The sequence below is a fragment of the Notothenia coriiceps genome, unplaced genomic scaffold, assembly GCF_000735185.1.
Source record: "Notothenia coriiceps isolate Sejong01 unplaced genomic scaffold, NC01 NC01_scaffold00037246, whole genome shotgun sequence".
NCBI lineage: Eukaryota > Metazoa > Chordata > Actinopteri > Perciformes > Nototheniidae > Notothenia > Notothenia coriiceps.
This window is the reverse complement of record NW_011369947.1, coordinates 16,345,599-16,361,064: the sequence shown is the minus strand read 5'-3', so window position 1 is coordinate 16,361,064 and position 15,466 is coordinate 16,345,599.

The window sequence follows — 15,466 nt, the reverse complement described above, 5'->3', positions numbered from 1 at the left end:
GATTTGGGTATTCACCCGTCACAGAACCCAGGAAGAAAACAATGGAAAATTAGAAATCTCCAACGAGGTGTTCTGGGGCAGCATAGACAGGTCTTTTCTGTGTTAGAGTTTTACTCGCTACAGGGTGTACTTTGAGGGTTTGTGACTTTGCAGACTGTTTACATGCATAAAAACCTTCATAACACACAAGGGGACGGGTAATAACCGGAAAAGCATGACATGGGACCTTTAACATATGAAGTTTAAGTGAAACACACAGAGAAATATTAGATACGGAGAGGCAGTTTCTGGCTGTTTAGCAATGAAAAGTGACCAGATAAACCCTCACTTTTGTCTTTGAAGTTGCTGCTTCCTGAGTTAATTTGCCTGAACCAATGGAGGTGATGGGAACTCCTGAGTTTTGTGGATTACCACTACCATTGACTCATTTCAAACATCAACAGATCCATTGTTGATGTTACACTTTTGTTTGTGCAGCTTTCATTACATCTTTCCTTTTTTTTCTGCTATGAAATCTCACCGGCATGAAGAAATAAAAGCTCTATAACGCTACAAAGAAAACAGTATTAGAGAAAAAGAATGACTTGCAGATATTATGTTAATTATTGTCAGGACTTCTTGATCCTCCACTTGTTTTTAGAAAAAAAAGAACCACCAATGCCACATTTGAAGCATTGGATGTGTTGGACTGTTAAATCCCTCCTCGCATTTATTTCAATGTTTGTTTCAGTCTAAATAGGGCTTTGTGCAAGCCATTGCACAAAATCACATTAAACATGTTCTGCCCTTTGCTAATGAAGTGTCTATTTCTGATTTAATTAAGAGCTAAAGTTTGTTAGCTGAGCAGAGAAGAAGTTACTGGAGCTGATGAGACGCATATAGATGAGACTTTCACTTACTACATGCAAAGGATATTAGATCAACTAATTACACTCGGAGGGAGTTTGCTGGATTTTTTATGTATCTGAAAGCACTACTGTTGTAAAAAACATAGCCGACATTAATGTTTTTGACCTTAATTACTTGAAATGTAAATGTGTAATCATTTGACCTATAGATTAATCAGAAACTGAGCATGGGAGACTCCTGCCGCTCTGTACTCAACTCTTTTTTCCTCCACTTCCCAGCAGATCCCCTTCTTTCTTGCCAAGTTTACCAATGTCTCTCAACTCGACCAAGACTTTGGCTTTTTCATGGAATGACCTGCTTGCTTCCTCTTTTTTTAGGCTATCTTGCCTCTCTTTGAAGTTTCGCTGCCCTCACTTCTTCTGGCTGTTTCGTAAATCCCCGTACCTCCTTTGCCAGCCTCGTCTGGAGCACCCACTCCCTCTTTTGCTTAGTCGGGGTTGCCTGTGGTTTCATTACTCTGGTAACTTCAGTATGATATCGACCTCCCTCCACCTCCAAGTAAGCCTCTGCTAATAGAGAGACGGAGCGGTGGAGTGACCAGGACCAGGTGGTCCGACCTGGGCCCCAGTGTAACAGCAGGGGGCACTCTTCAGCCTTCACTGCCATTTGTTGCTGTCGCTGCCAGCTTGTGTGTGAATAGAGTGGGCAGAATGAGAACAACAATGCTGCAGTTTTGTGTCTGTTACTGTGATTTGTGTGTGTGTGTGTGTGTGTGTGTGTGTGTGTGTGTGTGTGTGTGTGTGTGTGTGTGTGTGTGTGTGTGTGTGTGTGTGTGTGTGTGTGTGTGTGTGTGTGTGTGTGTGTCTTGGTGTGTGTGTATGACTTGGTGTGTGTGTGTGTGTCTTGGTGTGTGTGTATGACTTGGTGTGTGTGCAGGCATGGTGAATCTCTGTCCTTGCTGTACATGAGAAAACGGCAGGAGCTTAGTCGGGTAAAGCAGAAGATGATGTTGATCTCTCATTAATATGTATGACCGTGTGTGTGTTGGGTGTGTGCTTGTGCTGGGTGTGTATGTCTTCTGTGTGGCTCAGTGATGGAATCTAAGGTCATGTTAGAAACTGCGGTGAAGTCAAGTGTGTGTAAATTGAATGAGGAAATATTCGCTTAGTCCTTGTTACACGTTGAGGGATGTTAATGTACTGTAACCGTTTAGGACTTACTGTCTTGCTCATCCAATAAAGAAAGGAGAGTGTGTTTGAGGACACAAAAAATCAAGCCCACACAACGTAGTCTAAACCCCAAACCAGCAGCATATAATGGACTTTTTGTGCAGTCTTTGTTTTTTGTGTTACATAGACATTTCTTAAGTAATTAAAAATAGCAGAGCCTCCTCGTAAGATCTGAGTGGGATTTGGAAATGATTTTGTCATTTTTGAATAACAACACATTTCTTCAGTGAGGTTCTTTGTCGGATTCCAATTCTTTTTTTTTCACTGACTTGAACAGATCCATATACCGAGTCTCCCACTTCAACTTAAATAAGTTAGTACAATACTATTTCTTAAGCTCTGGAGTGAGAGACAGATCCCACTGAACTGTCAGACAGTTTAGAAGATCACATTTCTTGTTGAAGGGATTTCCGAGATGCAGGTCAGATCCTTTTACTGGATGGAAATTTGAGACACTCAAGACTGACTGCTTGGAATTATCTCAGGTTGATAATTTATTATGCGGCTTCTTCATCCTGGAAATGGACTTAGAGGCCCATTTTGACCTACCTTTAGAAAGCCCAAACTGTACAATACGGTAAATGCGATCAATGGAACTACAGTAAGATATGGAATAATTTATAATATACCTGCTGTTCAGAACTATGAGTTAAGTCCTGTCTAAACCCTTACAACATGTCTAGCTTTAAATGTTTATATGTGGGGGCTTTCTCAGAAATTCAAAAGTTTTAAGCTGGCCAACACTTTCTCCTGTTAAAAAACATTTCCTGTAAGATGACAAGTTCCTTTTTATGAGAAATAATAGATGAAAAAAATTCAAATGTCACAGTGGGATATCGTACCTTGACATTAAAGACCTGCTTCCCCTTTGCTTTCTCCGGCATGGAATTCGATAGGATATAAAACGAAACTCAAAAGCATGCCTCCCAGCCATTGCGCCTAAATAATAATGTAAGAAAGGCACTCTTCCTTGCTCCTTGCTTTCCTTTTCATCAAGATACCATCTTATCATAGTGCTCTCAGACTTTCCTGATTACACTTTTGATTTTCCTCTCTTGCCTCTTTTGTTGCTTAGGCTGCAAGTCTTCACTCCATTAATTCATGAGATAATTTTGAAGAATGCTTATCAGGTTCATCACGTTTAATGACCTCATCATTACACTAGAAGAGGCTCTAATTGTGGCGGGATCAAGGTGTTTTCCATGTATAACAGTTTAACTGCTCTTATATATAGCTTTTGATGAGTGCCACAGACATACTGTATGAGCCAGTACTGACAGAAAACTATTTATGAACCATCACCTCGATATTGCAGTGACCCATGTACCTTTCTTCTTGAGCTGAAGCATGGTTTCACACAGGGGACTGCATGTTACTTCCGTGCTGGTGCAATAAGGAGGAGCTTATCGCTGGGGAGCTGGTCATCCCACGGTCAAATCCGTCCTTCTTAAGATGTTTGCATAAATTCCATTGCTGCAAAACTCAGATTGGAACACTTAGAGTACAACACCTTTTCAAAGTCATTTTTATAAGATATGTTTTCCATGTGATTTATTTGTCTTGAAAAGAAATAATCCTGGTTTTATGGCACATAAGTGACCATGATACTTTAGCAGCCACTTAAGTGGGGCAGAAAAGTAGAGACTTGGGCATAGCAGTGCTGTGAAATTGATACATCTATATAATAAAAATGATTTCCAACACCACTGCCTCATAGTCATCTGCCAGCTAACTTAATGGATGCTACTTCGTTCTTCATGGTTAATTTTGATTAAGCTATTGTGAAAAAACGAATACATTACATTCCCTATCAAGTCACAGCTTTCATCGGCTTTAAGCTGATGCACTTTTTCTCATTTTGGCCATCAAAGGGGCTTTTTTTCCCCCCCAGTCTACTTTGTCTGCCAGTAATGCAATCTGGCATAAACAGGTTCTACTTAAAATTAAGCAAAACCAATACGCATTTAAAGATGACTGTAAACATTCAAAACGAGGCCCGGAATTCTATTGATCATAGTTAGGCCGCTCAATACTGTTGGCTCAGCGTTGGAGCCAGTAATGAATATTCCCACCAGTGGTGACAAGGAGGCCGAGTAGTTAGACACACAAGTCTATACTGGAAAGGTCATAGACTCAATAATTAGAATGAGCAGTGGGAACAAGCTCACAAACTCGCAAAAGATCCTTAGTCAAAAAATTTCTACAGGCGTACAATAAATGACTTGAGTTAATTAATGGTGAAACTGTTAGACGTTTCTTCTCCATTACGTTTTATTTAACAAGTGAACTGCCCATTTCACCCAAAGTACATTTGGACAACAATGCAGGAAAAAGCAGGCTAAAGAACTTTGTTAGGGGTCACCGTCGCAATAACTGTTTTGACATTGTTAGTTATTTACTTTCCAGACATGAAATCTCACCAACCGGCTCAAGGACGTGATCATAATGTTGAATGTTCTCAATGTCACTCTATACTACTCCCGGTCTTATTTCTCCTTCTCCTCTGTATCATTCATGATCACACAGAATAGTGTAGCAGATAAAAAACTGCCATGAATAATATGAATAGAAATTCACATATCATTTCTGTGAACCCAAAAAAGTTTACTAAGTGGAGTTTATTTCCCATTTCCTGTGCATATAGAGATGACTAAGTTGTGGGGCAATTGATTGACCATAGAGAAATCTTTCTTGTTACTGAACCATGCTTTGTAAAATGGATTTCAACCTGAGTTCTCACCTACCTTCAGCATCCTTCACTATCCTCGAGGTAGCTGTCAACTTACGTACCCATCTTTACACCTAAACTGCTCTGCAGACAGTGAAGTTAAATGCCAGTCACCGCTGTAGGCCATTGTATGTTTGTGTGCGTGGACTTGAGGCCCTTGTGCTTGGCAGGAAAATGCATTATTGATACTGTTTGAGGTATGCAAAGCAAAGCAAGGAACCCCTTTGATCTCTCTTAGACGCAATGTCGCATGCAATGTCTCTCAGATTCACTCGTGTGCACACAGCACTGGGAGGCAAGAGCCACACATTTCTCCTTGATCACTTCTCCCTTTTATCTTTTTTTTTTTTTTTTTTTTCCTTCCTTTTCTTTTTGTATTTAAGAAATACTGCCCAAGGAACAATTGTTTTGGTATTTGTCTTGCTCTGTCTCTGGGAAAGAGAGAGTAGGAGAATGAGGAGAGAAAAGCCATTATGATTTCTCCGGTAATTGCGGAACGATTGAAAATTGAACTGGGGAATTTGCTGCCAATTAACTGTATATTCATAAGGTAGTCTTATCATCCGAATTGAATTTACATGCAGAACGATGCAGCGTGTGTCGGAACAGGGGGCATAATTGCAAAGCACGGCCAAGTGAGTTATGCAAATGGCGCTCATTTCCACAAAAATTTGAAGTGACTTGGCCTCTACCCATATTCATACAATGCCTTTATAACTTAAACATAAGGTAGCGCTACTGTAATTGCTGCTCTAGATTAAAGTTTCTAGTGCTTAGGTGAAAGAAATTAATGTCCCTGAAGGCAACAGCAGAAGTGAAGAGAATAAAAAACAAACACTCCAAACTACTGAGTCGAAATCTCTAACCCTGTTTGAAAGGACTTAGTTTGTAGTTGGTTTTCTAAAGATTAGGTTAAATTTGGCGCTCATGCTCTTTCAAAGACTTAATACCACATGCACTTTATGGCTTAGGAAGGTAGATAACAGGCAACACCTGCGTCCCGTTGTGGCCCCCATGGTTGTGTGTTTGAGACACAGGTATGCCACAGTGAAGAGATCCTTTGTGACAGTCACTTTTAAGTCCTTTTCAAAACCTGGGTGGTTCAATTTACCATCATCGCCCCCCTCCAATCACACACACCCCCACTCTGACAAACTCACAACCACACGGTCACACACACATTCCTCTGATAGGCTGTTGGACAAACCATTGACCTTCACTTTGCAATCTTTGAGGTCGATCAGTAGGCCATTCTTCCATGTAATGTTTACATCTCTGTGGGCTATTTGGCCACAATGGGGAGATTGCCTTTGGTCAACAACCTGTGTCCACAATGGTTATTTTCCACGCCGAGGCCCAAGGCGAGAGGCCATCAAAGCAGCAATCACCTTTTCTGCTTATTGAATGGAGAGAGACTGTAGGCTTGAGGGAACCAATCACAGTCAGATTCCTTTTGATAGACACGTTTTTTTTTGCTCTTTGTTTTCACGTCTCCTTCACAGCACGCTCAACATTACATCATCTGTGTGTCTTTTTGTGAATTCATTCATTTAAATATGCGATTGGAGAACAATAAGTGACACAACATTTACATTAAAACAGGTTCCTGTCGGGATTTGAGCCACTGTGCATGCCAATTTTTAAAACATCTGTAATTTAATTGATATAACTAACTCCCACATGCCATTTCATGTAGTTTAATTTGAATATAAGTAATAGGTAATGAATATTTTAATTAATTGTATCCTTAATGATTAACATAATCATTTTGCATTTGAAGCAATAGCACTGTGTCTCAGCATGGGTGTACTTGTTCTTTCTAGTCGATTTAAATTCTCCAGATTACAATTATACTTAGTTTTTTTATGAGACATCTGGGACCAATATCTCAAACTGGAGGTTTTAAAATGCTATTACAAATGTTGGTCAGCGCTGACATTGGAGATTAATATTCCATATATGGAATTGTTATTTCTCAACACACGCCACAGGGGTCAACTTTTACAGATATCTTTCTATCATTAGCACAAGAAGAATGTGTCAAGACAATTCACTGCCATCATATTCGTTTGGCTCTACTTTAAAGATGGTAAGAAAATCAAAGAATGCTTTGAACTAAGTCATTAGGAGAGGAAACAAAAAGGGAACATGTCGGCCTCTGTGATCGAGTATGCTTGAATTAAGGATTCTCTAATCCTCGAGTGTATTTGCTGTTGTCACTAATTAGTTGCTTTAGAAACAAAAAGAAAAGCAAAAAGCTTGGAAAGAAGAACTTTCTCAAATTATTGAGGATTGCAAAATTAAAAAGTATGCATGACAGGCTCTGTGTGTCTGTCTGTGTGTGTGAACTGTATAAGATTAGTGAATGTGTGTGTGAGAGATGACAGTCTGCCTGTAGATCCACAGGGACTGGGAGCAGGTGTACTGCTCCGCCCCTCAGCCGTGCCAGGACTCACCGTGCCAGCCATTTCCGCCTCTCAACACCCCTGCTTCTCCCTCTCCCCCCGCCTCACCTTCTGTCTACCTCTTTCCCTCCACACTTCCTTTCAACCTCCATTCCTCTTTACTTCCCAGTTCACATCCTGCTCTATCTTGTTATTTTTTCCCATCCCGCACTCATTCTTCCACTCACCTACTCCGAAATGAGCTAAATCCCACCATACCCTTCATAGCCTTTTCCATTTGCAGTTCCGGCCTGCGCCCAAAACCTCACCAAATATATTCCATGGGCTCTAACCTCCATCTACAAGGAACCATAGTCTTACCATTATTATTGTTCAGTTATTCATCATGATATCACAGTCTTAATGCTTTGTAAATCCCTGGAGGAAAAGCCTTTTATACTTTTCCTCCATCAGTCGGAAGCCAGAAAGTTGGAATAATGAACTTTAACCCCATATTGAACTGTATTTTTAACAATTCTACATTCAATTTTATTTGATCACTTTGATATATAACTATATATGTAAATAATCCCAAACAAATGTATGTATTCACGTTTTTTGCCAAAAACTAAACTTTACAAAATGCACTTAAAAATATCATCATAGTGTTACATACATTACAACAAAGAGCATGAATAGATCATTAAAGGCCAGCTCCAAAAGTTAACAGCTAATATTCACTAGCTTTCCTCTGCCCATTTCAACAAGTCATTTCACAATGAAGCATTATGGGGGAAAAGGGGAAATTCTGAGTGCGGTAAGTTTACTGAGTAAATAATTCAAGAAGTCCAGTCCAAGCAGAGAGAGAGATAGTTGATAATAGAAGGGACTTTTGGGACTGATTAACATCATCTCAATCTTAATGAATTAACACATTTGTAATATATTTTATTTTTGAACAAGTTCTCAATACCCTACTATACACTTGGCTCATTTGTTTAGGGTTGATCACCTTTTACTGCTGCTAGAGTAAGGCAACAGTCAGGTTAACATCATTTCATTGCCTAAGTCGATAATTGTCATCTGATATCTGTTGACACTCAAATATTTCTGCTTGATGGAGTTCAGCTTTCGGCCTAGCTTTTTTTGAAACTATATGCATTTTGATTTATATACACAAATCAGTTGATGCAGTGACCTGGATGCATTAAGCAAATTATGGGGCATCAAAGCATGAGCCTCGATGAAAACACTCCAAAAATATTAGCCCGGTCATGTTTATTCTATTTCCCTTTGCTATTTACATTTAATTTTGTTTTTCATCTCTGAATAATACATATTTATAATACACTTGCAATAAAAAAACATTACCTAATGTAAGTGACTTGGCAGCACACACTTCCTTTCCCCCTTTATTAAATATTAAATGCCCAGGCGTACTCTTCCCTCTCTTATTAAATGTCAAACAACAAAAGTGATCATTTTCAGCAGTAGTAGCACTATCTATGTATACAACACTGAGCTGTCATTTAGACACACAACTTTCATGTTTCTTCTCTAACTTCCTTCTGCCATCCAAAGCCCGCCCTTTTAATACCTCCTTTCAAAGCTCCCTGTTGTCTTCCAGGCTCCCCCACATATATTAAAACCCTCCAACAGCCACAGCCACCTGCTTTATAGCCTCACTCCATCTTCACCACATGTCATCAAAGGTACACACACACACACACACACACACACACACACACACACAGACACACACAGCACACACACACACACACACACACACACGCACGCACGCACGCACGCACGCACGCACGCACGCACACACACGCTAATTTAGCCTCACAAGCTAGACCCCAGAATCTAATCAAACCTTCCCACCATTCAACCCCTGCTCTGATCGTCTGCACCCTGCTTTCACAGCCACACACACACACACACACACACACACACACACACACACACACACACACACACACACACACACACACACACACACACACCCCCACACACAACCCCACACACACACACACACACACACACACACACACACACACACACACTCCATCTTCACCACATGTCATCAAAGGTACACACACACACACACACACACACACACACACACAATCACCCATTTATGCGGCTTCCACCACATATATGCGGCTTCCACCACATAAAGTCTTCACTTGCAGTTCTTCCTCCTGTTATTTCTCCATCTCAATATTAATTCCTTATATATTTATTATTATAACTCAATGTTATCCTCCATTTTCTCTCCAGGTCTTCTCTCCTCCTGCCTAGTGTAGTATTGTAGTTGTAGTTGTTATTGGAGTATTGTATTGCTTAATTAACTTTCTGACTATTGCTCACCCTGGAGAATGTCTGCCTGTGTGACAATTATTTATGTTATTTCAAACATACGTAATTAGCTTTTCATGCTTCATACTTTGCACTTCAGTTCAAGTAAACATCGTTGTTGATGCACAGTATGTCATTACAGTCCCTCTCATTAGATGCATTTTTATTCACCCAGAGCCTTTTAGAGGTCTGTACATTGCTTTTTACTGTACAAAACAGAAAATGGGTTCAGAGGAAGCCCATTCTAGCTCACAGAAAGGGGTTTTATTATGAAGCTCGACTTCATAACTAAAAACCCATTTCACCATGTATCACATTTCTTCCAAATACTCTTAAAAACCCATGACACAGATAGTGATTTCAGAAATAGTTATTTCCAAAAGGGGGAAATATAATAACCGTATGTTCAATTGTTTTGAACATTATTTCATTAATACAATCCTTTTATCTACAGCACATTAATTCTACACCTCTATTTCTTTTTCTCACGTCAAGTTCTGCGTCACCACTCCACCATTGGTTTACCTAAAAAAAAAGAGAATAATCGTCACTTTCATATTTCTGTCGTACACTTGTGAGTCTTCTGATTCTGGATGACTGCTTTTGCTGCTGTCGTTGTTTTTGTTTGTTCACATTTGGAAGTTTTTGAAAGAATGCTCACTGCACAGAGAGGGAGTCAGCTAACGGGAGGATTAATCTAGCGGCTGACATCTGTGCAGCTCGACTACAGTGTACTGTAGTAGTGGCAACACGAGGCAGGAATCGGAGCTTGCCAATCTTTACGCCTGTCCCCATCTCTGCCCCAGTGCTGCCCACGCATCTGAGTAATTGGTCAAATGCAGGAGATTATATGCATTCACAGAAAAATGGCCTTTAATGTTCGTTCGGATGAACTGTTTGTCTCCTTTGAACAGGGTCTGTAATGTGTAAAATGCGAAATAGCTTGTGCCCAAGGCGTTATACAACGTGTGTGTTCATGTGTGCATGTACTGTCTTTACATGTGCCTCTGAACAAGTGAGCATGTGCATGTAGTGGTTGAACTCTGCATGTGTCCCTTCTTCTGGCATACAGTACAGATGCTCTTTCGATCTGCGTTTGTGTGTCCTTCCTTTCATATGGCTCATGCTGTTGTGGTTACAGAGATGAATAAATGTATGGACACAGTCCCGTGGGCTCTGCTTTATTACTTTTGGTTCATTGTGCAGCATAAACAGTTTGGCAGCTTGATTCCATTTCACTTGGCTCTTTCTGTCCCTATCTGATGTTGAAATGAAAACAACTTCATTTGTTGTTCAGAAGCCAGCCACCATTTTAATATGTTTTACTTGCAAAATAGGACAGCTCCAAGGGTTTGTTCCAATAAAGACAATTCAAAGACTCATATTCTTGTGTGTCTGAAGGGACACAGAACCATAACACTCATAGCCTACAAGTATATACTTATTTTCAGTTCAAGCTTGACATGTTAATTGTATCAACCTCCACTAGAGACCATCTTGTGATGGGATCACACCAGCTGCAACGCCAAATTAGGCCAGGGGCCAAAAGTTGGGCGGGACAATGGATGATGTTCCACATTTCAATAGTCAGTTGCAAACTAAATGCGATCCAGTAATGACATTTGATGTGAAATTAATGAGTTATAGTTTTCAATTAAGTTTTATAACACACACAAGCAATAAAAACATGATCAACTGAACTTATACAATATGCTATTTCATAAGCATAGATTTATTGCTGAGTCATAAAAGGTAAAACCTCTCCCTCAGACATTAAGTATACCACATTTAAACTCCTAATGGGCACTAACAGGCTGTTTGTGTTTCATAACATTGAGTGATTAATTACTGATGCAGGTCCTCCAGGGTCAGGGTGACTGAATCCCATTTAGAGCTGCTTCATCAGCGCTGGGTCACCAGGTGTTGATGGGAATGAAGGGAGGAGGTGATGTTGAGGGTAATAACATCACCTTAACTGATTAAAACATTATAGTGTGTTAGAACTGCAATTGATAGGGAGAACTGCTTCATGTCTCAATATGCAAACATATTTTGTTTTCCTTCAGCACGTTACAAACCGGTACGAATGTAAATGAGAGAGGCAGCAAGAGCTGTGTTTGTTCCCAGGCTCAGGCAGAATATCAATTGACCTGGAACGATATTACAATGCAATGCACCGTACCACAGCTCCTGCTCAGAGCGGCTCTATACACAATGAGGACATGAGATAAGTCACTGTAGAGTGAGAGGTAAAACCAATATCTTGCAGTGATATTCCTCCCCATTGGTCTTTGGATATTACATGAAGCTGCTTTGGTTATGTCAGGCATGGAAATAATACAATATACAATAATTCAAATGTGAAAAAAACACTGGCTTCAGCTTGATTTCTTTGTCTGCAATGTAGAGAGAGAACAAATGAGCTTTTAATGTTTTCCTTTGGTGCCTTCGCAATCAACGGATTTTTTACTGGTACAGCAGTTAATGTTAAACAAATAATCTTTAATCACTGTTTATACTCCTAGCCCCAAAGTGCAACCAATGTGTGTATGTATGGATATTAAGAATATCTGTCACTGTTTTGATGAAATGATCATATCAAAGTGAATCATATTCTAAGGCCGTGTCTCAATTCAGGGGCTGCATCCTTCGGAGGCTGCATTCGTAGACCGCATACGTCACTTCTGCCGAAAGAAGGATGTCCGCTTTTTTTTTAAAAGACAAGACTCTTCCGAGTGCTGCCCACGAATGCGGCCTTCTTTTCCCGGATTTGAAGGATACATCTGATGTATCCTCCGCGGTCTACCATATTCCAGGATGCAATGCGCGCTGGGGACGAGTGAGCAGATTGGATTTAAAAGCAGGAGGAATCACTAATAAATGTGAGTATTGGGTTTCAACGTACTTTAAAATAACTAAATAAACCCATGAGGCATTAAAACGTACATTTTCTTTAAATAATACGGATAAATATGTGACGTTAGTGATGCTAACTAGCTAGCTGGACGTGCTGCACTGTTGTTTTACACTTATTCTTAATTAAATTCAGAAGTTCACTAAAGTCATACAGAGATCTTGGCTCTGTTATAGATAAGTTATACTTTATATTACATCTATACATAGACCAAAGTGAAAACATTTAGACCTGTATAGCCTACAGTACGGTGGGATTTATAAAATGGTACCCAGACGTGTAGCTGCTGTTTGCTTTATTTATTTCTCTGACATTTTGCAATGTTTTACTGTTTATTCAACTTTGGGACAACATTACAACCTTTTTATTCAGCTCATGCTGCTTTGAGGTAGGGCAAAAAAAAAAGCCTATTTTAAATATTTCCACCAGATTTAATCATCTTTTATTTAGGTTAACGTTTAATTGATCCTAATCCCATAATAACAAGACAATCAAAAAAAAAAGCAGACTTTTGCTTGTTTTTAGTTTTTGCAATGCTTTCAAAGGGATGCAAGCTGTGACTGTCACTTCATCTCTTTAGTTTAAAAAAAAAAAAAACAGTACATCATTTGAAATAATCATTTAGGGATTGTTTGTCTGAAATGCTTAGTTACATTTTGCAACCCTGTGTTAAATAAGATTAATTCACTCTTCTTTTTCTCTTCTTTTTCTCTGTAATTAGGACAATCCTGGAGAAATGGATCTGCTGGAGAAGGACACCTAATCTAAAAAGTGCACGGCAAATCATCAGGACAGAGCTGCCATCCACCTGGATCCCCGTGGTGCTGGAGAAAGCAAAACGGCGAACATCATCCACCCAGACCTGCTTACTTGTGTCTTAGTTTCAGAATTAGATTTTTTATGTGTCCCTTCTTTCAATAGATATTTAATGATTATAGCGTGAGTCTGTCTGATTCCCGAAACAGCTGCTTCTATACATTTGCTGCACATATAATAAACATAAACAACTCCATCAACACACTTTTGCTGATATTTGTTTTACTGCTGGTGATGTTACATGACATGATTGAATTCCTCTGTCTCAATGATGAAAGTTATACTAAGAATACATGAAGCTGCAGAGAGAGGATGAATATATTCTTACCTCTACTTTGTGATTAGATGAAAATACAAAATTGAATTAAAATAATAATTGTTAAATACATTGTTTATTACATTTACTGAGGTTTTAACCATATTTACAACATGTGTACATAAGCAGTGTAATAATAGGATATCTCTAGGTCATTAAACTGTCTTAAATTCAGTTTAATTTTATTAATACAAAGAATAGGGCATAGAAAATGTTTAATTGTGTATTTCAGCAGAGCAGGGGGTCACGGTGCTGCTGGACCTGGAGGTGCTGCTCTGGTGTAGGTCATCTGGGCTTGTTTAGGGGAAGAAGGAGAATATAAACAGTTATAAACCACAGCTAGATTATATTAAGATTAGAAAACTAATATTGTTAAGAATCAATCTATACATCATGCTTTTGTTAATAAAAAAAAACATATTGTTTTATTAGTACAGAAAAATTAAGACTTATTTAAAATATGAAATAATATGATTAAATGACATCAGCCATACATTGTTTACTTGTTAACTTACTAATGTAACATTATTGGGGGCTAAAGGAATAGCTTAATCTTATTAACCCGGCCATGGTCCTCTTTATTTCATCGCAGTTGGTGATCTCCAAAAAATGGTTAAAGGGGACCTATCATGCAAAATGCACTTTTGTACGTCTTTTATACATGAATATGTGTCCCCGGTGTGTCAGGGAACTCATCAAGTGTCAGAAAAAAAGTCGCCCGATACTTTATCATGGACAGATTGGGATGTTCGCGAATTCATTCAAATGCAGTGCAACTAATGCACGACAATACTACGCGACGAGAGGTCGGTCGGACGATGTTTATCGAAATTGTTCGAATTGAGTCGACTTTGTCTAGTCCGTTATGCAATGTAAAATGAAAAATGAAATTTGTCACCTGGATAGTACGATGTAGACTTTGTATATAACATCCGGTATGGATATATTTTGTACAGACTTACAAAAAAAAAAAAAAGTTTTATGGTTTGTCTAGTACGTAAAATCGTGTACTGGAGTAAAAGCGAAGAAATAGATAAAGATCGAGAAAAAGGCCAGGGAACAAAAAACGTATACCAGAGACTAAGACGAAAACACCGTCTGATAGATATATACAGCGAAAAAATATATATAAAATAGTAAGAAGAACACAGTATAAAAAACAATACAAGATAGATACACAGAGAGAGAGATAAGCTCGCCGCCCAGAGTAGTAGAGGGCGCTCGATATCCACTTCTCAACGGGTATATCCGGCCTCGTTGAAAAGACTGCAGTCTTTTCTAAAGGTTATTATAGCGAGCATACGTCGGTTCAAAAATTCTCTATAACCGGCATTCCTCTTTCTCTCTNGTAACGGCTCCACGGATTGGTCCATTTGGGTATGGGCACGTCACTGTGCCCAGGAAGAAAAAGAGAAATCTCCAACGAGGCGTTCTGGGGCAGCATAGAATCTATGCTGCCCCAGAACGCCTCGTTGGAGATTTCTCTTTTTCTTCCTGGGCACAGTGACGTGCCCATACCCAAATGGACCAATCCGTGGAGCCGTTACGCTACGTCCGGAGCCGTTACGTCCGGAGCCGTTACGTTAACACTTCCTCACACACACACACTCAATCTTTTCTCAGCTGCAGCACTGCCGATTTCTCCTCCCTGAGACGGCGGGAAGCGGCGAGGCTGTGAGTCGGTGTGTGAGCACACACACAAACTCCCAGCCAGGCTGGGGGTGTGTGTGTGTGTGTGTGTGTGTGTGTGTGTGTGTGTGTGTGTGTGTGTGTGTGTGTGTGTGTGTGTGTGTGTGTGGTTTCGGGCTGGGTTTCGCTGTGTCTCGCAGACGGCCACTGGGCTCATAGGGAGGGGGGCAGGAGCTCCAA